This window comes from Diabrotica virgifera, chromosome 5, assembly GCF_917563875.1.
Source record: "Diabrotica virgifera virgifera chromosome 5, PGI_DIABVI_V3a".
NCBI lineage: Eukaryota > Metazoa > Arthropoda > Insecta > Coleoptera > Chrysomelidae > Diabrotica > Diabrotica virgifera.
The window spans coordinates 47,776,097-47,797,246 of NC_065447.1; the positions used below are offsets into that span (position 1 = coordinate 47,776,097).

At 31.6% G+C, this 21,150-nt stretch overlaps 1 protein-coding gene across 2 annotated transcripts in view; it reads right to left on the bottom strand.

Annotated features, from left to right (window-relative positions):
• Positions 1-21,150, bottom strand: part of LOC114328719 (uncharacterized) — a 144,471-nt gene that overhangs the window by 17,663 nt on the left and 105,658 nt on the right. The window lies entirely within an intron of this gene.

Consider the following 21,150-nt stretch of genomic DNA (forward strand, 5'->3'; position numbering starts at 1 on the left):
ATTGATGCACGAAAACATGCACTGTTTCGGAAAAATTCAAACAAGCTTATATTTTTTTTTAAACTTTTTTGTTATTTTATATACATGTTACAGTAAAAAGTTCTACTCGCAGATTTGGCCGATTATTTCATTCATAGGAGATTCCGACCAATAGAAAGCTACAGACATGCAAATTAAGGTGATAATTTTTGATAATCTCCCATCGTTAAGCATATTACGTCAGATGCCCTTCGTTGCTACGAAAAAATACATTCAGTGACATTAATGACAAATGTTTTAAAAATTATAAAAGTGATGACTTTCAACCGTCAAATACATATTTATAACAACTGTGTGTTTAATTTCACTAATTGGTACTTACATATATAAATTACAATACAATTTTGGTTTTGAACAGTTTTATTCATGAAATAATCGCAACAAATTGCACTCGAACTCTAAAATTAATATAGAATTTTTGCCCTCGTGACACTTTCACATAATTTCACTAGCTTTCGGCTCGTGAAATTAAAACTGCCAAAGTGACACTCGAGAAAAATTCAATAGTTTTAGAGCTCTTGTGCAATTACTACTGATAATTGTTTATTAATTTTTTAAACAATAACAATTTTTTTGAATAAATAATTCTAAAAATATCGTTGAATTCATTATTTTACTTTGATCCAATATGTTTTTATTTTGTTTTTGATTATGCTGAATCCGAATATGGTATTACCATTTGAAATTTTTTTTACAGAAGCTCTTATACAGTGTCTGCGTAGTTAGTAGGAACCATAATATATCATAGGAAACTTTTTTATTATCAATTTACGAAAACAAGTTATTCTTCATAAAATACTCTGCATAATGTAAAATCTAAAACCCAATCATCAAATTTCAAATTTTATCAATTTTATACTCTGGATGTGTCCTGAAATAGAAGATAAAATAAAAGAAAAGAACAAGCTTTATAATACTTGGCTATCAAATAGTACACAAGAAAATCGAATAAAATACAAAACCATCCAAAGACAAGTTCGAAATGAAATAAAGAAATGCAAGAATGAAACGTAGTCTAGGAAGTGTGCTGCAGTAGAAAGCAAATTAGGTGGCACCCAATCGACAGAAGCCTGGAGACTATTACGAACGATGAAAACTAATAAATCAGATAGACGCCCATCCACAATCCGAACTCAAGACTGCAAAGAATACTATCAGGCCTTATTTAGTGAAGATCGACAAGAATTTATAAAGCAGGCGACACAGGTTGTACGTAGAGAAGAAGATAGCCTTATAATAACTGAGGCACAACTAGTTAAAGCACTTAATTCGATGAAAAAGGGCAGGGCTCCAGGCCCAGGAGGAATCATGACAGAGATGATTAAATATGGAGGAAAAATGATTATAGAACGCTTAACTAAGTTAATGAATAGATGTGTTGCAACTAATTATTTTCCTCGAGAATGGAAAATATCCTACATTTCGAGCATCTACAAAAAGGGGAAACATAGTAATCCGTCTAATTACAGAGGCCTTAGTGTTAACATTACTATTAGTAGACTATTTAGCAGAATAATAAAGAACAGATTAGACGTAGAGACAAGAGGGAGAATAAGTGAAGATCAAAGTGGTTTTACTGCGGGACGCTCATGTGTGGATAACCTTTTCGCCATCCAACAACTTATAGAGAAAAGGACGAGCGTAAATGAAGAAACTCACATTGCCTTCATAGACTTAGAAAAGGCATATGACTCCGTCCCTAGAAACAAGTTGTGGCATGCCCTTGTTGAAATGAAAGTTAGTCCGGCTATTATACATATTATCAAATCATTGTACAGCGATAATGTGGGATATGTCAAGACTGGCACACAACTATCTGAAGGAATAAAAATAGAAAAAGGACTGAAGCAAGGGTGTAGCTTATCACCGTTGCTATTTATCATATACTTGGAAGTCGCTTTAAAAGAATGGAAAAGAAGTTGCGGACTAATGGGAATCATGATCGGAGATGACTGCCTGTTTAACATCCACTTTGCTGACGATCAAGCAGTACTGGCACAAGATTCGTATGACATGGAATTCATGTTAACCCGCCTGTATTCATCCTACAAAAAATAGGGATTAAATATAAATATAGAAAAAACAGAATATCTAGTCGTGAATTCTGACGCCCACTTTGAAATCCTAATAACAGAGAACACATCAATTAAACAGGTTGAAGAATTCAAATATCTGGGAGCTGTAATAAACAGAGAAGGCCTAGGCAACAAAGAAATTCAAAGGCGAGTTGAACAAAGTAGGAAGGTAGTAGGTTGCTTGAAATGAATTCCGTGTGGTGGGATAAAAATATATCCAGAACTACAAAATTAAGAATAGGGAAGACATTTGTGGAATCGGTACTCATGTATGGAAGCGAAGTCTGGACATTAACAGCAGAGTCCAGAAGAAGGATCAATGCTGTAGAAATGGACTACATACGTAGAAGTGCTGGAATCTCCCGATTGGACAGAATACGTAACGAAGAAATAAGAAGAAGGATGCAGGCACACGATACAGCGGTAGACAGGCTCGAGAGAAGAAGCCTAAAATGGTTCGGTCACTTACTTAGAATGGACGACCAACGATGGCCAAAGAAACTCCTGAAATGGAAACCCCCAGGTAGGAAGAAAAGGGGAAGACCAAGACTATCCTGGAATGACACGATAAGGAAGGCCATGGAACACCGAGATTTGGAAGAGGAAGATGCCCAGGATAGAAATAGATGGCGGTTAGGTGTGGGGATGCGGCGTCAGCCGATATGACACCCCGTATATATATACATATATATATATATATATATATATATATATATATATATATATATATATATATATATATATATATATATATATATATATATATATATATTTACTCCCAGCGTATGAAGTGAGCCACACATCAAAAGAAACTGCGGTTGAAGTGAGGTCCTGTACAAAGTGAGGTCCAGTATACGGACCTCACTTAGTCAATCAATGTAAGACTTTTTCGTAGACATGTACTGATAGCAAACACTGTTTTTTTACAAAAAAAAGTGGGACCTCACTTTGTATGGTCCACATCAATTTTTAGTTCAGAGATTTTCCGCATAGAGGCGCTGACTTTGGCGTATATTTTCTAACCATGTATATTCTATGCCCTGTTGAATAACTTACGATACACATAGTGAGGACCATACAACTGGCAACATCTGTTCAACCAATCTTTAAAACAGTGGATCGTCAATCGTCGCATAAATTCAAACAGTACAAAAATGTTTAATACTTTAATCCTTTTTGAGAGCGTAGGCGCAAAATTTCGGTCGAGTTCTTTTTAAACGCATTTATTTTTTTCGAATCCTGAGATAACTAATAGGTATTTTTAAAATATTTAAACGCAAAATAGAAGACTACATTATTCCCGAGGGCAGAAAGTCCCTTATAATGAACAAAAAGTTTCTTTTGTAATATATATTTAAAATTAAAAATCAGACTATTTTTTTTCACCCCTGTGACTTATTAAAATAAATATTATAGAAGTTCTCAAGGACTTTCGACCATGGATAATACAGTAATATTTCTTTCTGCGTTTAAATTTTTTAAAAATACTTAAGGTTTTCTCAGTATTCGAAAAAAATGAACGCATTTAAAAATAATTCGAGCGAAATTTTTGCGCATATGCTCTCAGAAAGGCTTAAAATACTATAAATTTTTGTAATCAGTATTTCAATAGTTATTTATGATATAAGTGTTAAAAGTACACGTTTAAGGCACGCATGTGAAAGTTTGCAGAATGAGCGACAGCGAGTTCTGCAATTCACATGAGTGCCTTAAAAATGCACTTTTTAACACGCATATCATGCAATATTTTTTCTACGAACGTAATTACAGGACAATATCTACAAAAACTTTTACTTGAACTTGACTGACATTCCATTTTTATATTTTTTTGACATTACATCAAAATTGCCTATACGATCAATACGAATTGCAGTGCCATAAAAATTTTAAAGCACTAGTGCCTTAAAGCAGCGCCGGATAAAGGGGCGGGCGAGCCGGGCGACCGCCCGGGGCGCCAGAATTTGGGGGCGCCAAATTTTGAGAGACGCTGATATATAAATATAATATTTACCCCCCTCCGTGGCTCAGTGGTAAGAGCGCCTGCCTTTGGATCGAAAAAATCCGAAAGGTTGTGGGTTCGAATCTCACCAGGGTCGGAAATTTTTCATTTATTATAAATTAATAAATGAATATAGTTTCTGTCCTCGTGGGATCGGTTCTCACCGGAGGGACCGCAGACGTTCGGATACAATTAGCGTCTCTTTGCAAAGACAACGACGTCGACATTGCAAAGTAACAAGCCACTTACTCAACACCCACACTACTTACACATGACACTAGGTACCTAACTGTTCAAAATTACCGTACCTACCATGCCAATGGCCATTAGTTGTCGAGGCATTAGCTAAACAAAAAAAAATATAATATTTTTTACATTCACTATTTTTTTGGACTTTATAGATTATCTTTGGGCTAAGATTACTCCTAAGACAATTAATATTAAATAATTGTAACAATAAGAAAACTATTTCTAGCTCACAAAAATTCTCTAATAAAAATAATGCAACCTAAAAACTGTTATGGCTTTTAAAGGTCATTTTTGTCAGGTAATATCTATCACTTTTATGGTATTACAATGTTATACATACATACTTAAAATACACGAAGATCAGATTTACGAAGTATCAACAAATTTATGAATAGTCAGTGATATTATTATACTGCTACTTGTCATTATAGCCTCAATGGTTAGATAGTTTTGTCTTCCTGTTCTGTAAACTTTGCTTTATCAACATTGTCGTGTGTCCGTGGGTGTGTAATTTGAAATAAAAAAAAACCAGGTATATCTATATGAATTAGAATTGACAAGTTCTTTTTCATAATATGAATATATAGAAATTTATTTCGAATACTTTGTACGCGTTAAGATGTTTCACTTTTTGCATAAAAACGGCACGAACGACGTATGAAAAAAAGGAATAATAGATTTTTGTATATATCATAAATTGAACGAGTAATTCCAAAATGATTTGTTATTTGAAATATCTCAGTGGCGTACTATGTTTTTCTTTAAAAAAATTCACACCATTTCAACAGTAGATATAAAATTATTAATTTTATGTCAAAAAATGCGCAATAATTACCTCTTAAAACACATCAAATTTCATTTGCATATCTGAACCGGTTTTAGAACAATAAAGAAATCGTCAGTTTGTAAGAAAAATGTCAACACCCCATATCTCGGAAACGAAGTATTTGCTGACATACGCTTATAGAGCAAACTGTCATTATTTTTTCATATAGAATTACCCTTTAAAGTTTGTTGCATTTATTTAGAAACATCCTGTTTTTTCTTGACCACCCTGGATTTCCATAGTTTTTCCTGTATTATTTCACTTGACCGTTATTTTCAGTTCTTTCTGTTTTTCCAGTCCTGCAGGTTTCTTTTCTAATATTGCTTCGTCCATTTTATCTCTAAAAGATTTTCGGGGTCTGTCTCTCTTCCTTCTTCCTATCGGGCTCCAATCTGTTATTCTGTTTATCAACGATTTTGGTCTGCTCTTCTGCCATGTCCGTACCAGGTTAATCTCTTTTGTTCTATGTTGTCTATTATCCCTTGAATTCATTACCATTATTTTCTTAATCTCTATGTTATTTATTCTATCCCTTCTACAGCTTCTACTTAGGTATTCGATCTCTGTTGCTCTTATTTTGCATTTGGTTTTCGTATTTTTTATTCAATTTTCACACCCATTATTCAGAATACTTTTTGTCATGGTGTTATATTATATTCTTCTTTTTGTTTTTATACTGATGTTCTTATCCCACAGTACCGGGTTTAATTTTAGTATGCAGCATATTGTTTGTCCTAGTAACTCGATACCTAAAACCATAGCTTGGTTCTATAGGTATCGAGTCATAGAGATAATAAAAAGCTCATGAGATAATAAAAAAAAAATAATGAATGATTTTATTTGAATTTGCATAGATGATTGTAAGGCCAAGGATATCACAACGGCTCTAAAAGGAAGAGAAAAAATAAAGATGTACAAGCTCGCGTTTGCAAAGAATATCCGCATGTTATTTTATGCTAAGTGGATGCCACTCCCTCAATTTAGTTATTGGGGATGCAGCTATATCTTGCGCACAATCAACATGTTTTTTGGTCTTGTAGAAGATTTATACACACTAAATGATATAAATGAGTCAGATTAAATAAATTATTAGACGAATTTTTTACTAAGCAACAACATTTTTGTTTAATTTAGTAGTATTTTGACAACGACACCCGATTTGGGCGTCGAAACGATAATAAAATTATTTTTTTCAATTTAATTGTGGCTTATTTTCCATCTAAATAGTTATTTATACACATTTTTTACTGGTTGTTGATAATGTGCATTTATCTTTTACCTCGCTTCTTCGTCGCTTGAACTTAAAATGTGCTCGCTATGCTATGCCCTATGTTGGATAAGTTGTAAGTAATAACTATCCTACTATTTTTTAAATAAATATATTTTTACATAGTTCTTTATGGTAAAATTTTGATTTTTTCCTATTTTTTTTATATTTGCAGTAAATTTGTATATTCTTATATGAAGGGGCGCCAAATTTTATTTTGCCAGGGGCGCTCAGAACCCTAAAACCGGCCCTGCCTTAAAGTAGCATTTTTAACGCACGTATGGAGTTCTAAAAATTGCATTTTTAACACGGTTGTAGAAAAAAGCCTTTAAATGAGGTGTCACATGATGTACTTACTTTCCTATTTAAAAAAATCAAAGTTGTGCCTGTCACCTGAAGAAGAGGGATCGCGTAAAGTTCGAAACATTTACGCTATAATATACTATGATTATTTTAAAAATCGACCTATCCGAGCGTTTTTCTTATGTGCTAAAAATAAATAAGTTAATAAGGGGGGTAAAACTGTATTTGTAACAACCAAGGTAGGGATGGCGGTTGTTGAACAAAAAACCGGTTTTCGGTTATACCGGTTTTTTACTTACGGTTTAACCTGGCGGTTATAACTGGTCAAAAAAAGCGGTTGTTCCAAAAACCATTTTTCGGTTTTTTTAATCAGAAGCAAATACTCGATAGGTTATAATGTTAATATAATGTTATGTGTTACATAATATTGTGTTTTCAATTTTATCAATCAAAGGCAAAATAAAAATTAAATTAATTTTTTTTTTAATAACGCGGGCACATAAATTTGATACACCCTGTATATTGATCTGTAAATATTTATTAGAATTTAGTTTGGATGTAAGTGGATTTCTTTTTTTAATGAGCTTTCCGATGAACCATTAAAGACTTTTGTGAATAATTAAAGTGAAAATAACGATGTATTTTGATTTAAAATGGAAAAAGATTGTTTAGGGTAGAGGTAATTATCAATTTCTAGAAAAGTGGTTTTAGGAGAAAGTTTGGAATTTTAGTATCTTTGTTTCAACACGAGTAAATGTTGTATAGTTCTCAGAAGGTAATTAGGATGGTCGGAATGGTTTTGAGGGTGACTGTTTTGTTTGTCGAATGGAAAAGTCGATGTTTCAGATTCTTGGCAACGTGGAAGGGGAAAAGTAGTTTGAATGGTTAAGAGAGTTTGAAGGGGAAGTCATTATGTTTTTGGCATCGCTGAGGACCGGTTCGACGTTTTAGTGGATAGATAGTTAGCAGATACCAGTGGCTGTTTGATAGTGGAGAATAGTGTTGAAAAGTGGAACGAGAGACAGATCAAATTGAGACGAAATACCTCTTTGATTCTGTATTATTGTGAGAAGGAGAGCAGAGAATTTTTGGAGTTTTGTTTGAATCGAGTACGTGTCAAAAGAGGCCCGGCTTGTTGGAGAATTGGTGCTGGTATGCTGATAGTTTTGAAGCTGGAGAACGGAGAGGGCTTTGATGAGTAGCCTTTAACATAGTCAACGAGGGAGAGCTGTTTTGGGTCACGAGAAGACATCAGAGTGAGTGAAGCAAAAGGTCAGTCAACTTATGTGAAAGATATTTTTATGTTCGGAAACTAAAATTTTGAGTAAAAGGCATATGAATTAAAATTCCAATATTTCTAAAAGTAAATAGGAAGTATAGCTAATCTTGCGAATACATAAATTTGTTTTGTTTAGTTTGTTTTACCAAAGTCATCGGGAACAAACCGATAAATTGTTTTTTTTTTAACTATAATAAATTTAAGTGGTAAAGATTTCATTCAGACATCTGTGTCCACAGGTTTTAGATTTGATAGAGTTTAGAGTATTGATTTTGACAAATAAAAGACAATTCTGTATGTTTATTTTAATATTTTGCTTTATTTCTTTTCCCTATTTTATCCCGATTAGGATCAACTAAGAGATACTGAACCCACGAGAGAAGATAAGTATAACGTGAGATAATTTAGATTTTTTTTATAGTATAAAAAGGCACCCTGAGATTTTTTATTCATTTTTATGTATGATTTGCGACAATTAAATAATTAATCAGATAAATAATAATTAATATATAATTAATAAAAAGCAGATCATAACAATACATTTATATTGCAATTCAGTTTGCTCAATTTTCCTCCCGAAAAATTCCCCAACCAATTCAACCTATAAAAATTTTCCCATGTGCTTTCAAATTACCCTAAAAATGGGCGAAAGTACCCCAATCTGGCATCTCTGATTCGTCGCTCGTTGTAGACGGCGTCGGTGTATATTGCGTTGTCAATTGGGATATTCCCAAAACTCCCAAAAGTGATGATCCTACCGATCTACCGACATGTCCCTAGGATCTATCGAGTTTAAAAAAATATCCAAATGATCGATAAACCAATTCATCATTTATTGCCATCAAAAAATTTCAGTAGGTAGTATTTTTTAACACATTTGTATAATACCTTTCATTTCCTAAGAATTATGTATTATTTAAAAATTACATAATGGAGATTCCTAATCGTATTTCGGTATTCACATTTCATACAAGAGTCTCAAAGTACTCAAGTATAAACAATTTTTAGATGATTTTGGGAATATCGATTTCAAGCAGATCACTTACCTTTTTATGTAAATATTCATGTGTTTCATAAAAGCTGATGTGACACTTTCGTCCAGTTCTTTATTAGTAAATAAAAGTTGAATTATGGTTGTTTGGGTTAATAATTACTTCGCATATTATTTATAATACATATATAGTAGGGGAGCAAAGTATGCTAAATGTGCAGTCACTCGAGCGCTTTGGGGACCTATTGGGTTGTGATTATTAGGTTCTAAAACCAAAAAAGTTAAGTAAAATTTTCCATTTTAGTGGGGACTTTCCATATTTTAATTTAATTTTCCATTTCCAACACCCGTTTTCTCCGATTATAGCGCCACCTATCCGTAATTAGAAAAAACGTTTCGAATAAAAGTTGCTTATTTTTACGCAAAGAATCCAAATCTGAAATAAAAAAAAAGGAGTTCCTATTTAAGATTTTAAAGTAACCCCCCCCCACCTCCGTGGGGTCGTGTTTGGTACCATTCGATAGATTTCAGAAAAAATATTCAGAAATTGTAGTGTATTACCTATAAGAAGTTACCGTTAAGCCGGGTCCAGACTATGTAACAAAACATGTTAAATAACAAAGTTTTGTAACTCGTTACAAAATTTTAAATAAACAAGTTTTAAAACACAGTGTTGTATAACATTTTTCTGGTTATATAGCATGTTTTATGTTATCCAACAGATGTCGGTAAACATCAAAGAAAGTTATAAAACCGCACCGCGACTGATCTACACCTAAAAACATGTTATTGAAACATTTCTCTGGCATAGTACCTACGCGAGCAGCAACCGTTGGAGTCATATCGCCTTGTTCATTCTGGAGTGATTGTGCTAGATTTTTCTTTGCTCTGTTCACGTAGGGTTATTTACGCGATGAAATTGTCGAAAGAACTGACTACTCATTTAATTGAGCTATTTCGTAAGTAACGAGTATTATGGGATTGCTATGGGATGAGCTACATTTATTGATTTAAAAAACAAATAAAAAACACGATGAATAGACTGAAATAGAAGTGAAAATGCAATGCACGTACGCCTATAACTCAAGCCAACAAAAGAAAAGCAGTACGCGGAACCTTAACAGCAAATCGGTGCAAATCAACTCTAAATTTGACATAAATACTATTCTCTACAGAGCAGAGTGTTCAGACATAAAACCTGTAACATTCACTTCATTCGCTACACAGATGCAGACTGCTTCATCAGCTACTCAAACAGGCACTCAATCATACAATATATCTGAGCCTTTCTATTCCGTCCACTACACCTACATCCGCTACTTCTCCAGCTACACCAATTCAAACAGACAGTGACACTCAATCATGAACAGGTGAAGACGATAATACTGAGGAATTAAATTCTACAGAAATGTTATACTTCCTCTCTGAAACAATGAGTAAAAAGTTTAAAAAATATGAGGCGTTCTTTGCAAAAACCCCATATGTCACTTTTTACAACATCGGAGATATTTAAAAAAAAGTTATTTAATTGAACCCTATTAAGTTTACGGAAATTCTCAAATTAGTGATTTATTATTTTGATGATTACACACAGTTTACAATATAAATAACATTATTTTTTCCTTTTGTTTATTTATGAAGGACATTTATTCATTTGACATATGGGGTTTTTGCAGGAATTTTTCATTAATTTATAGGAAAAACGATATTTATAGTAATAAACCAAAATAAAAAATGAACGAAAAATGGTGTTTACTTATAATATCACGCAACACAACTATTCGAAGGATATTTAACCTATAAAAACCTACTGACAGCCCACGGTTCTGACAGCCAAGCGATAAAGTTTCCCGCAAAAACACCAATAACAACTATGGTTTTGAAGGGAATTGCGCTTGACATATGGGGTTTAGGCGGAATCGCCTATATTTTTGTCGCTTATATTTTGAACTACTGTAATTTTAATGCAAGTTTCTTACGCAAGGAACGTAGGTAATTAGTCCTTCAATCCATAGAAGCCATAAGTCCATTTCCGAAAAAAAAGGACAACTGGGGTTTTTGCAAAGAACGCCTCATATACTTTGCTAATAATATAACTGTTAATCTTTCTCTTACTGGAATTGCATCTCGAAATGTCTTTCCTGCCTATTTTATGGCCGATTTCATTTATAAGAAATTCAAAATCAGAACTTTCTATTCTTAAGAAGTTTTTAAAACTGCCATCACATTTAATGTCTCCTGTCGATGGGTCTATGTTATCTCTTTCCAGATCAGCTAAAAGAGCTGTACCACTACCTATATTTTGCTCGAGCTGCTAATGAAGGACACATCCAAAATATTAATTTAACACGCCGGTGTCGCCTCCACAATATTACACAAGCTGCTGTTGCTATGAAGAGATCCTCCATACTTATATGACGCAATTTTATATACTACCTAACCCACCAGCTATCCATCTAAAATGCTGCAAACTTTATGCTCATGTTGTTGTTTTGTTTTTTGTTATATAGTCTGGATACTCATGCTATTAACAAGTTACATAACAAAGTTGTACAACAAATTTGTTGTACAACTTTGTTATTAGCATGTTTTGTTACATAGTCTAGACCCGGCTTTAAAAGTTCCCCGTTTCAGGAAAAAATATTGTCTAAAAGCGATAGCCTAGTGACCTAGTGGGTAGACCTCGGATCTCGGATTCGTAAAGCAGAGGTTTCGATTTCAAATCCGGGGTGTGGATCTCCGATTTTTTTATTTATTGTTACTGCATTCATGTCTGTAGACAATGTTGCAATCTATTATGAGCACAATAAAAAAATATAGTAATAAAATAATAAATAAATATTTCAAAAAAAAAACAAGAAAAAAAATACAATCACTGGAAGCGAAACTAAACAATACGGAAGAAATATAACCACTGGATTCGGAACTGGATATGGAACTGGATAATATTAGAAAACTGATATTATAATATGTAAGCACTACGAGCCTAGTAGGCCCATGGCTTGATGTACTATTCTTTTCCACTCCCTTTTGTCAGTCGCTTTTGTTTCCCAGTTCCTTAAGTTAATTCTGCTCATATCTTCTCTAACTCCATTACTCCATCGTGACCTCGGTCTTCCTCTTCGTCTTTTCCCTGCCAATGCACTAGATAGTACCATTCTGGGAATTCTAGATGGAATCATCCTCTGCACATGGCCCAACCATCTAAGTCTTTGCGCCTTAATTACTGCTAGTATGTTAGGATCTTGATAGAGCTCAGTTAGTTCCTTATTTGTTCTTCTTACCCATTGTCCATTTAAGTTTTTCCCACCGAAGATTTTGCGCAGCATTTTCCTCTCCCAAACTAATAACAACTCTTGATGTTTTTTGTTGTGACCCATGTTTCAGAAGCATACGTTACTATCGGCCTTATTACGGTCTTGTAAGTTCTTAGTTTTGCTCTTCGTGATATATATTTACTTCTTAACAACCCATTAAAAGCAAATATAGCGCGGTTGTCCGACATAATTCTCTTTTGTATTTTTTCTTCACAGTTAGGATCTCTTGTGAAGACAGTTCTTAAGTACTCAAATCTCTCAACTTCTTCGAATTTATACTGTGTTCCCTTCGCTGTTGTCATTGTTATGTATTGCCCCCGAACGAATTTCTTATTTGTCAATTCCATATACTTTGTTTTTGCTTCATTTATATACAATCCTTTGGTTGCTGCCCTCTCCTCGAGTTTCATGAGTGTTTCTATAAGTTCTATTTTGCTCCTAGCCAAGATTACCAAATCGTCTGCGAATGCCAAGCACTGATGTTTTTTGTGGTAGATCAGACCTGTTCTATTAATGTTTGATTCCTGTATAACCTTTTCTAGTAATATGCTAAACATTATAGGCGATAATGGATCACCCTGTCGCAGTCCTTGTTTGACCTCAAAGCTTTCTGTTATAGTATTGTTTATCTTGACTTTATCATACTGATATATCATACTGATATTGTTTAAAAACACTAATAATATTGATATAAAATGTTAATCAATTTTATTTATTGTTATAAGAATCAAAGGTAAATATGATTAGGCGAATGAAGCCTTAGGTTTCGCAGTCAATATCCCAACCACGCACACATGTTGCAATCTATTTCAATACGGTTTATAGTACAAAATATACATTTAATATCAAAATAGTGGGATATATTTTTTTAGTTGAGGACACTTGGTCACATTGCATTGTTTCAGGATAAGGTGAAATATCTTCAATAAATGGAAAAAAGCATGTATGTCATATATTATAATACTTTCTATACTCTTAATATGTAGTCTCGTATAAATTTGTAGTGACATGATTTTAAGTATAAGAACAAGAAGCTTGCAACAATTTTCAGAGAAAATAGAAAACTAAAACTATTTTAAAATGATTATTCGAAATAAAACATATGCAAATATTCACTGTATTTGCCATCTAGTGGAATAACTGTAAAATTAAGTCAGTAAAAAAGGTACATTAAGTTTAATTAAATTAAGTAAATCATCTTGTATACTAAAATTAAGGTTCTAAAATTTTCATTTCAAAATGAAAATCGACAGGGGCAATAGTACCTATACTAAAATACACTCTGTATAGATAATTATGTCAATGTTAATAATACTGGATAGAGAATTGAATATCCTTTCAAATGAGCTAGCACACGCCCCTCTTCCCTATTTAAAAATAAGGGGTGGGGGAAATGGAAGGGAGGGGGTTGACAAATGACAGATATGTATGTACCGTAAAAACTGTGTTCCCCTTAGATCAAAAGTCGGGCTTTTATATTTATATGTTAAGTTCAATATAAATTTCACATAACTGAACTATCACTGTGTTCTCCATTTTGATTATTATTGTTCTCAACTAACGCTATTTTCAAAATTCTTGCTTTCCTATCCATCTTTAACGTAAATTATTAAAAAATATAAAACTATTTCTTTATTAACGCTAGTCTCCGATAAGGCTACCTTGATTTAATGCTGAGGTACTAAAATGTTATAAAATTAACAAACAGTACGAGCAAGAACAAAGAGTCCACATCTTCTTATAACTACAAGTGACTGAAACATCGAAACAATAATAATTCTTACTGTGTTATACAGAAAAAGGCAGTAGAAACGATTAATCTCATATTTATCGACAACACTGTATGGTCCTCACTTGATGAGCTGTAAGGAAATATACACGTAAAGTTGTCCTCACTTTGTGCGCATAACGAAAAAGTATATACAGTCTCACTTTAATAGCTGCGTATAATGGCCTCACTTGGGTGGCAATATACTTGAACAATACGGGGCACATATACGTAATTTTTTTTGTGTATACTCGTCATTTTTTAATTGCTATATACTTGTCAAGGTCACTATGAAGAGTTGAAACGATTATGTCTACGTTTTCTACCGGTCCTCACTAAGTGCGCGTAATGTCAGGACCTCACTTTGATATCTGTGCATAAATATATATATATATATATATATATATATATATATATATATATATATATATATATATATATATATATATATATATATATATATATATATATATATATATATATATATATATATATATATATGGCTCACAAATGATAGGAAGCCCGCTATAACCTGCCGATGAATGGAAGCCCGCGGTTTACGGGGTAAGGGGATTGTAGCACTGTCTTATTCCTACAGTCTTACGAAGCCCACTCGTATAAACGCGTTCACAGTGTATATGGATTACGCATTATACGAAGCCCGACGATGTTGCCATGCTTTAATTTACGTTTAAATAATACGACTGTTCTACGAGATCCTTATATGTGTATATAAGTCGTCATATTGCCTGTTATAAGAAGCCCAATTCTATTCAGCAATCTATACGAAGCATTTTAGAAGAGTCAAGATAGAACGAAAAGATGCATTGTTTCGGAGCAATTCAAACAAGATTATCTTTTTCTAAAACTTTTTCTGTTAGTTTATATACATGTTAAAGTAAAAAGTTCTACTCACAGATTTTGCCGCTAATTGTTTATTATTTGTTTAAACAATAACAATAATTGTTTTGTACAGTGTGTCCAATTAACACGTTGACGGACACTGCGTCAAATGTATAAGCAAGTGTTGTGACACTATATGTATTTTGCAAAGTAGAATAGGGAAAAATTCAACGTATATAGACGTTGTGTCACATTACATCAATGGAAATTAGACGACTATAGACGTTCTGTTCGTCAACGTGAAAAGTTGTGCATGGTCTAAATTAAAAATAGAACCATCAGTTCATTTTTTTAAGCCATATACGAGATATTATGTCAAAAAATATGAATTTTACTCAAGATTAAAGTAGCTTTATTATTCAAAATATTAAAAATTGTTGTAATGAAAAGTTGTTTGGAATTAAGAACTATATTCTAATATGCCATTTCATCTTTCTAATTAAAAAAAAGTTGAATTTTTTTAATTATGGATATACATTATTTTCAGTTATTTCAATTATGATAACTCTTTTATTATAGACCAGTAAGGATCTGTGAAAAAACGTCTATTTTTGGATGTGAAAGGTGGCATTCGAATTTTTGCAGATAAAGTAAGGTGATAACTTCGTTAATAATAATTTACTTATGCTCCTTCTCAAATATGTCCGGTACATTAATAAAAAAAAATAAAATATTTAAAAATTCGAAAAACGTCGATTTTTTTCTGTTTCTTTGCTTATAACTTTAAAACGATTCGTTTTGGAACAAAGTCGTAGAGAAATAAAATAAAGATAATTGAATTTTGTATGATATCGGACTGGTCAAAAATGTCTTAACTTATAACTTTTTCTGCAATATAGCAATAAATACAAAATAAGGGCGCAAAATATGCCTGTTGTTATTCAATGTTTTTAGCCACTTCGGTGGTACTTAGAACCTTAGTAATTCACTTAGGAAATTCTTTGTAACATACTTAAACCGTGTACCAAATTTCATTAAAATCGACCTAATAGATTTTGCATAATAAATTTGCAATTTAAATGTTTTTAAAAAAGTTCAAATTTTTTAAAATCTTTCTGAACAAAAAGTAGACCATTTAGAAGTTGTCTAATTTTTTTACATATAAAGAGGTGCTTTACCTATCTAATACAGTTTACAGAATTAAAATCGGATTATTTAAGGGGCCTCAGCAATGTTTTAATTTTATAAATAATTTTTTGGCTTATAAACAAATAGCTTTGTTTAATAATAAACAATTAATTTTTAGCAATGCAAATAATTAAAACCGGTATAATTTGATTTAAACTTTCAAATTATGTCAGCAGAATTGCTATTTTATTTTTTAATCAAAATTATTCGCGTTCAAAAATTGCACTTTTTCGATTTTTTGAAAGTTCCACTGCGTTTATCTCGAAAACTATGCATCCTACGAAAAAACTTGTAAGAACATTTTTTGCTTAGACTTACCCAAGAAATATAAAAAAATGTTTTATTTTGCGAAAAATCGATGTTATGTAATTCCTCAAGTTCTTTGTTTATAACAATTTTATTGATATCCGGATCAACTGTTACCCAAAAAAATCGTGTTCCACGGGTCAAAAAATACATAAAAATCTTGGGTAAGTCCATCTAAATAAAGGAGCGCGCAGCACCCCCTCCTGGCCACAGGACTAATTTGTTTATAAGCCAAAAAATTGTTTATAATTTTAAAACATTGCTGAGGCTGCTTAAACAATCCGATTTTAATTCTGTAAAGTGCATTAGATAGGTGGAGTGCCTCTTTATATGTAAAAAAATTGACAAATCTTTGTATATACCAGTTTTTGTTGTGCAAGATTTTAAAAAATTTTAATTTTTTAAAAAAAGTTTAGATTGCAAAATTATTATTCAAAATCTATAAGTCAATTTTAATGAAAATTGATGTACGGTTTTAGCACATTACAAAAATTTTCTAAGCGAATTAGGAAGGTTCGAAGTGTAACCTAAGTGATGGAAAATAATTGAATAAGAACAGGCTTGTTTTGCCCCCTTATTTTATATTTATTGCTATTTTGCAGCAAGGGTGATTAATTAAGAGATTTTTAACCAATCGCATCTGATAGAAAATGTAATTACCTTTGTTTTATTCCTATACGACTTTGTTCCAAAATGAATCGTTTTAAAGTTATAAGCAAAAAAACTTGAAAAAAAAACGAAATTTTTTGAAATTTTTAAATATTTTATTTTTTTTATTAATGTTCCGGGCATATTTGAGACGGAGCATTAATCAATTATTATTAACGAAGTTATCACCTAACTTTATCCGCAAAAATCTGAATGCCACCTCTCACCTCCATCTAAAAACAGATCCTTACTGGTCTATTATTAATTATACGAAAAAAAGTTATCCTTTGTAAAAAGTTCTGCATGGCCAAAGACCTTAAATACAACCATCTTATATCAATTTTGATTAATTTTATACGAGGTATGTCAAAAAAGATTTTTTTTGCCATTAGAAGGATGAAATTGCATATCAGAATATAGTTCTTAATTCCAAATAATCATGTTAAATTATATAATTTAAAATAATTTTAAAAATATCGTTGAATTTTGTTTCTATTTTGTTTTTGATTATGCTGAATCCGAATATGGCATTACAATTTGAAAATGCTTATAAAGAAGCTCTTCTACACTATGTCTGCGTACCAGAACCTGCGAACCATATTTGAAACATTTTTATTACAAATTTTACGAAAAAAAGTTTATTCTTCATAAATTGCTCTGCATAGTCTAAAATCTAAAACCCAATCATCAGATATCAAGTTTTATCAAGAATAACTTTTTTCGTAAAACTGGTAATAAAAAAGTTATTAATAGGTTCGAAGTTCCGCAGACATAATGTTTAAGAGTTAAACATATTTTTGTTGAAAATTTATTATTGTTCAAGCTTATTATTAAATTTATTTTAGGTAAGTTTTAGAGAAAACATTTTTGATCACTTTTTATAAACAATTTTTTAGTTGGTAATTTTCGGTTTTTGTATTAGGTACATTTTTGTTATCTTTCTTAATTTTTGTCAAAAAGGAATAGTTTCATTCATAGTTTCATTTCTAAAATAAAATTATTGAGTAAATTTTAAAAAATACATCAAATGCTTTAAAAAATCACCTATAAAATTGTAAAAAATCTTTTCAAACTTGAGTAATACCGTTTTAAAGTGTTGGTAATTCTGTAAACTACGTTTTTACTTAAAACTTACGTAAAAGTTTTCAAAAATTGCATTTTTGCGTCATATCATTTGAATTAAATTTTTGGCATTTTTTTGAATGAAACATTGTTTAGTAAGATATTTAAAAGGTAAGTTGTGCAAATTTGAGAGCTTTATAAGAAAAATTTTATTAGTTACACATTTTTAAATAATGTTGAAACAAAATTCAGCCCACACCGTACTTATGCCCATACATTTTATTTCTTTTTATTATAACCATAAGATAGCTTAATTGTTCTTCTTTCCAATTAAGCTATCCTTTCTTGTTCCTTCTCTTAATTTTCTTCTTTCTTGTCCAATTTGTAAAATTTTATTTGATCCATTAATTAGAGAAATACACTGAAATAACTCAGCCGTGCACTTCGCTAGTTTACAGTGCGCCAATGTTTGTGAGAAGGGTGACTTTAGCGTTATAAATAAAAAATTATAGAAGCTACAGATTTAATTTTATAAAAATTTTAATCTTATATTTAGGTTTTTTTCAATAGTCTGAATTTTTCAATAGTCAAGTCAGTTTTTTTCTAAAATTTATATTTTCGGGGTTATTTAAAGAAACATCTAATTTCGCAGTTCATTTGTTTAATAAAAAATTAAGTGCCCACTTCTAGAGTAGAACTTTTTAATATGTTGTTTATTAAACATTTCTTAGGGCCATCGGTACATAATTCGCAAATATTTTAAGGCTATCCCTACTTTTTCTGTCTTTACACGGCAAATTACGTGTAGTAAAATTGTCACTGGTATGGATATGTAAACTTTACTTGACAATTTCATCATTAACTGTAAAGATGGCTTTTGAATGTTCTTGGATAACTTTTACTAGTATAATTAATTGCCTTAATTGTTAATTCAGTTAATTAATATGATTATTTCATATTTCCGACCAATAGAAAGCTACAGAAATACAAATTAAATTGATCATTTTTGATAATATCCCATCGTCAAGTATATTACGTCAGATGCCCTTCGTTGCTGTGAAAAAATACATTCAGTGACATTAATGACAATTACTGTTTTAAAACTTATAAAAGTGATGACTTTCAATCGTCAAATATTTATAACAACTGTGTGTTTAATTGTACTAATTTGTACTTACATAAATAAATTACAATAAAATTTTGGTTTTAAACAGTTTTATTCATGAAATAATCGCAGCAAATTGCAGCTCGATCTCTGAAATTATTATCGAATTGTTTCCCTCGTGCCACTTGACGTAATTTCACTCCCTTTCGGGTCGTGAAATTAATACTGTCAAAGTGTCACTCCGGAAAAATTCGATAATTTCAGAGCTCTTGTGCAATTACTACTGATAATTTTTTCACTACTTATGTATTCAGTAATAATTTATCTACTGTACAACAAAAGCTAATAATCCATCGAGAAAAGAGGAAAAGTGATAAAGTGATTTTTTAATACTTATATTGTTACTATGAAACGCTTACAATTTTGAACATCCGTAACAACACAATACTTGGATCACTGAATATATCCTGGTGTATTCTCTGCTTTGGATCTTCCATAAATAATAAACAATAAATAACTTTTTATTAAGTTCACGTCTTAAATCAATTATTTATTAAACACATTATCAATATTATTTAATCAACAACTGAAAATATTCCCAATGCCAGGTCAAATATTTAAAATTGTCACTGTCTGACTGACAATATGCTGGCAATATTCTATTTACTACTGACAAAGATTTGGAAAATATTACCACGGACATTGTGTTCATTTTTTTTCAAATCCTGAAAAAAAAACAATAAATATTTTTGAAAAATTTAAACGCAAAATGAAAGACTAAATTATTACCGAGGGCCGAAAGTCTCTTACAATAAATAAAAAGTTTATTTTGAATGAGATATTTTGAAATTAAAAGTCACACTAAATTTTCTTTTAGTTTTTTAGCCCTGTAACTTATTAAAATAAACATTATAGAAGTTCTCAGGGACTTTCGGCCCTCGCTAATAACGTAATCTCTTATTCTGAGTTTAAAATTTTCAAAAATAATTATTAGTTTTCTCAGAATTCGAAAAAAAAATTAATTCCATTTGAGTAGCATTTCAGCAGAAACTACGTAGCCATCCCCTTAATGAAATTAAAAAACATCTATATTGTTTGATTTTTTCCGAAGGGAAAATCTATATGCATTTGTATTAAATATTTTGTATTTGTATTAAATGAGGCGCTCAGAGCAACAGTGGCACAGTCCACAAATTGAGCATTTTTAGATTAATACATCAATAAAAGCAGAAAAATTGGATATATGGTTCAACAGTGGTCTACACAATCTAGCTCTATATTTGGCAAGATGGCACTACATAATGTATTGTTGCCTTGACAAATACTAAAAATACGAATGAAACAGTGGCCTAACCCTCAATTGTGTGGCTCAGACCCATCAAACAAGTATTCATCGTATCAGAATCAGAATAATACGCATAATTCATAAGAATGACTATTTTTAATTTTATAAAGTAATATTTAATAATAATAACTTTAACCCCGTCCTTGACTGAGTGGTAAGAGCGCCTACCTTTGGATCGAAAAATCCGAATGGTTGTGAGTTCGAATCTCACCAGGGTCAGAAATGTTTCATTTATTATAAATTAATAAATGAAAATAGTTTCTGTCCTTGTGGGATCGGTACTCACCGGAGGGACCGCAGACGTTCGGATACAGTTAGCGTCTCTTTGCAAAGACAATGACGTCAACTTTGCAAAGTAGCAAGACACTTACTCAACACACACACACACACACTACACATTACACTAGGTACCTAACTGTTAAAAATTACCGTACCTACCATGCCAATGGCCATTAGTTGTCGAGGCATTAACCTTTTTTAAATAAAAAAAAAAAACAATAATTTAATTTGTCATATTAATTTCCTATTTGGTAGCAAATT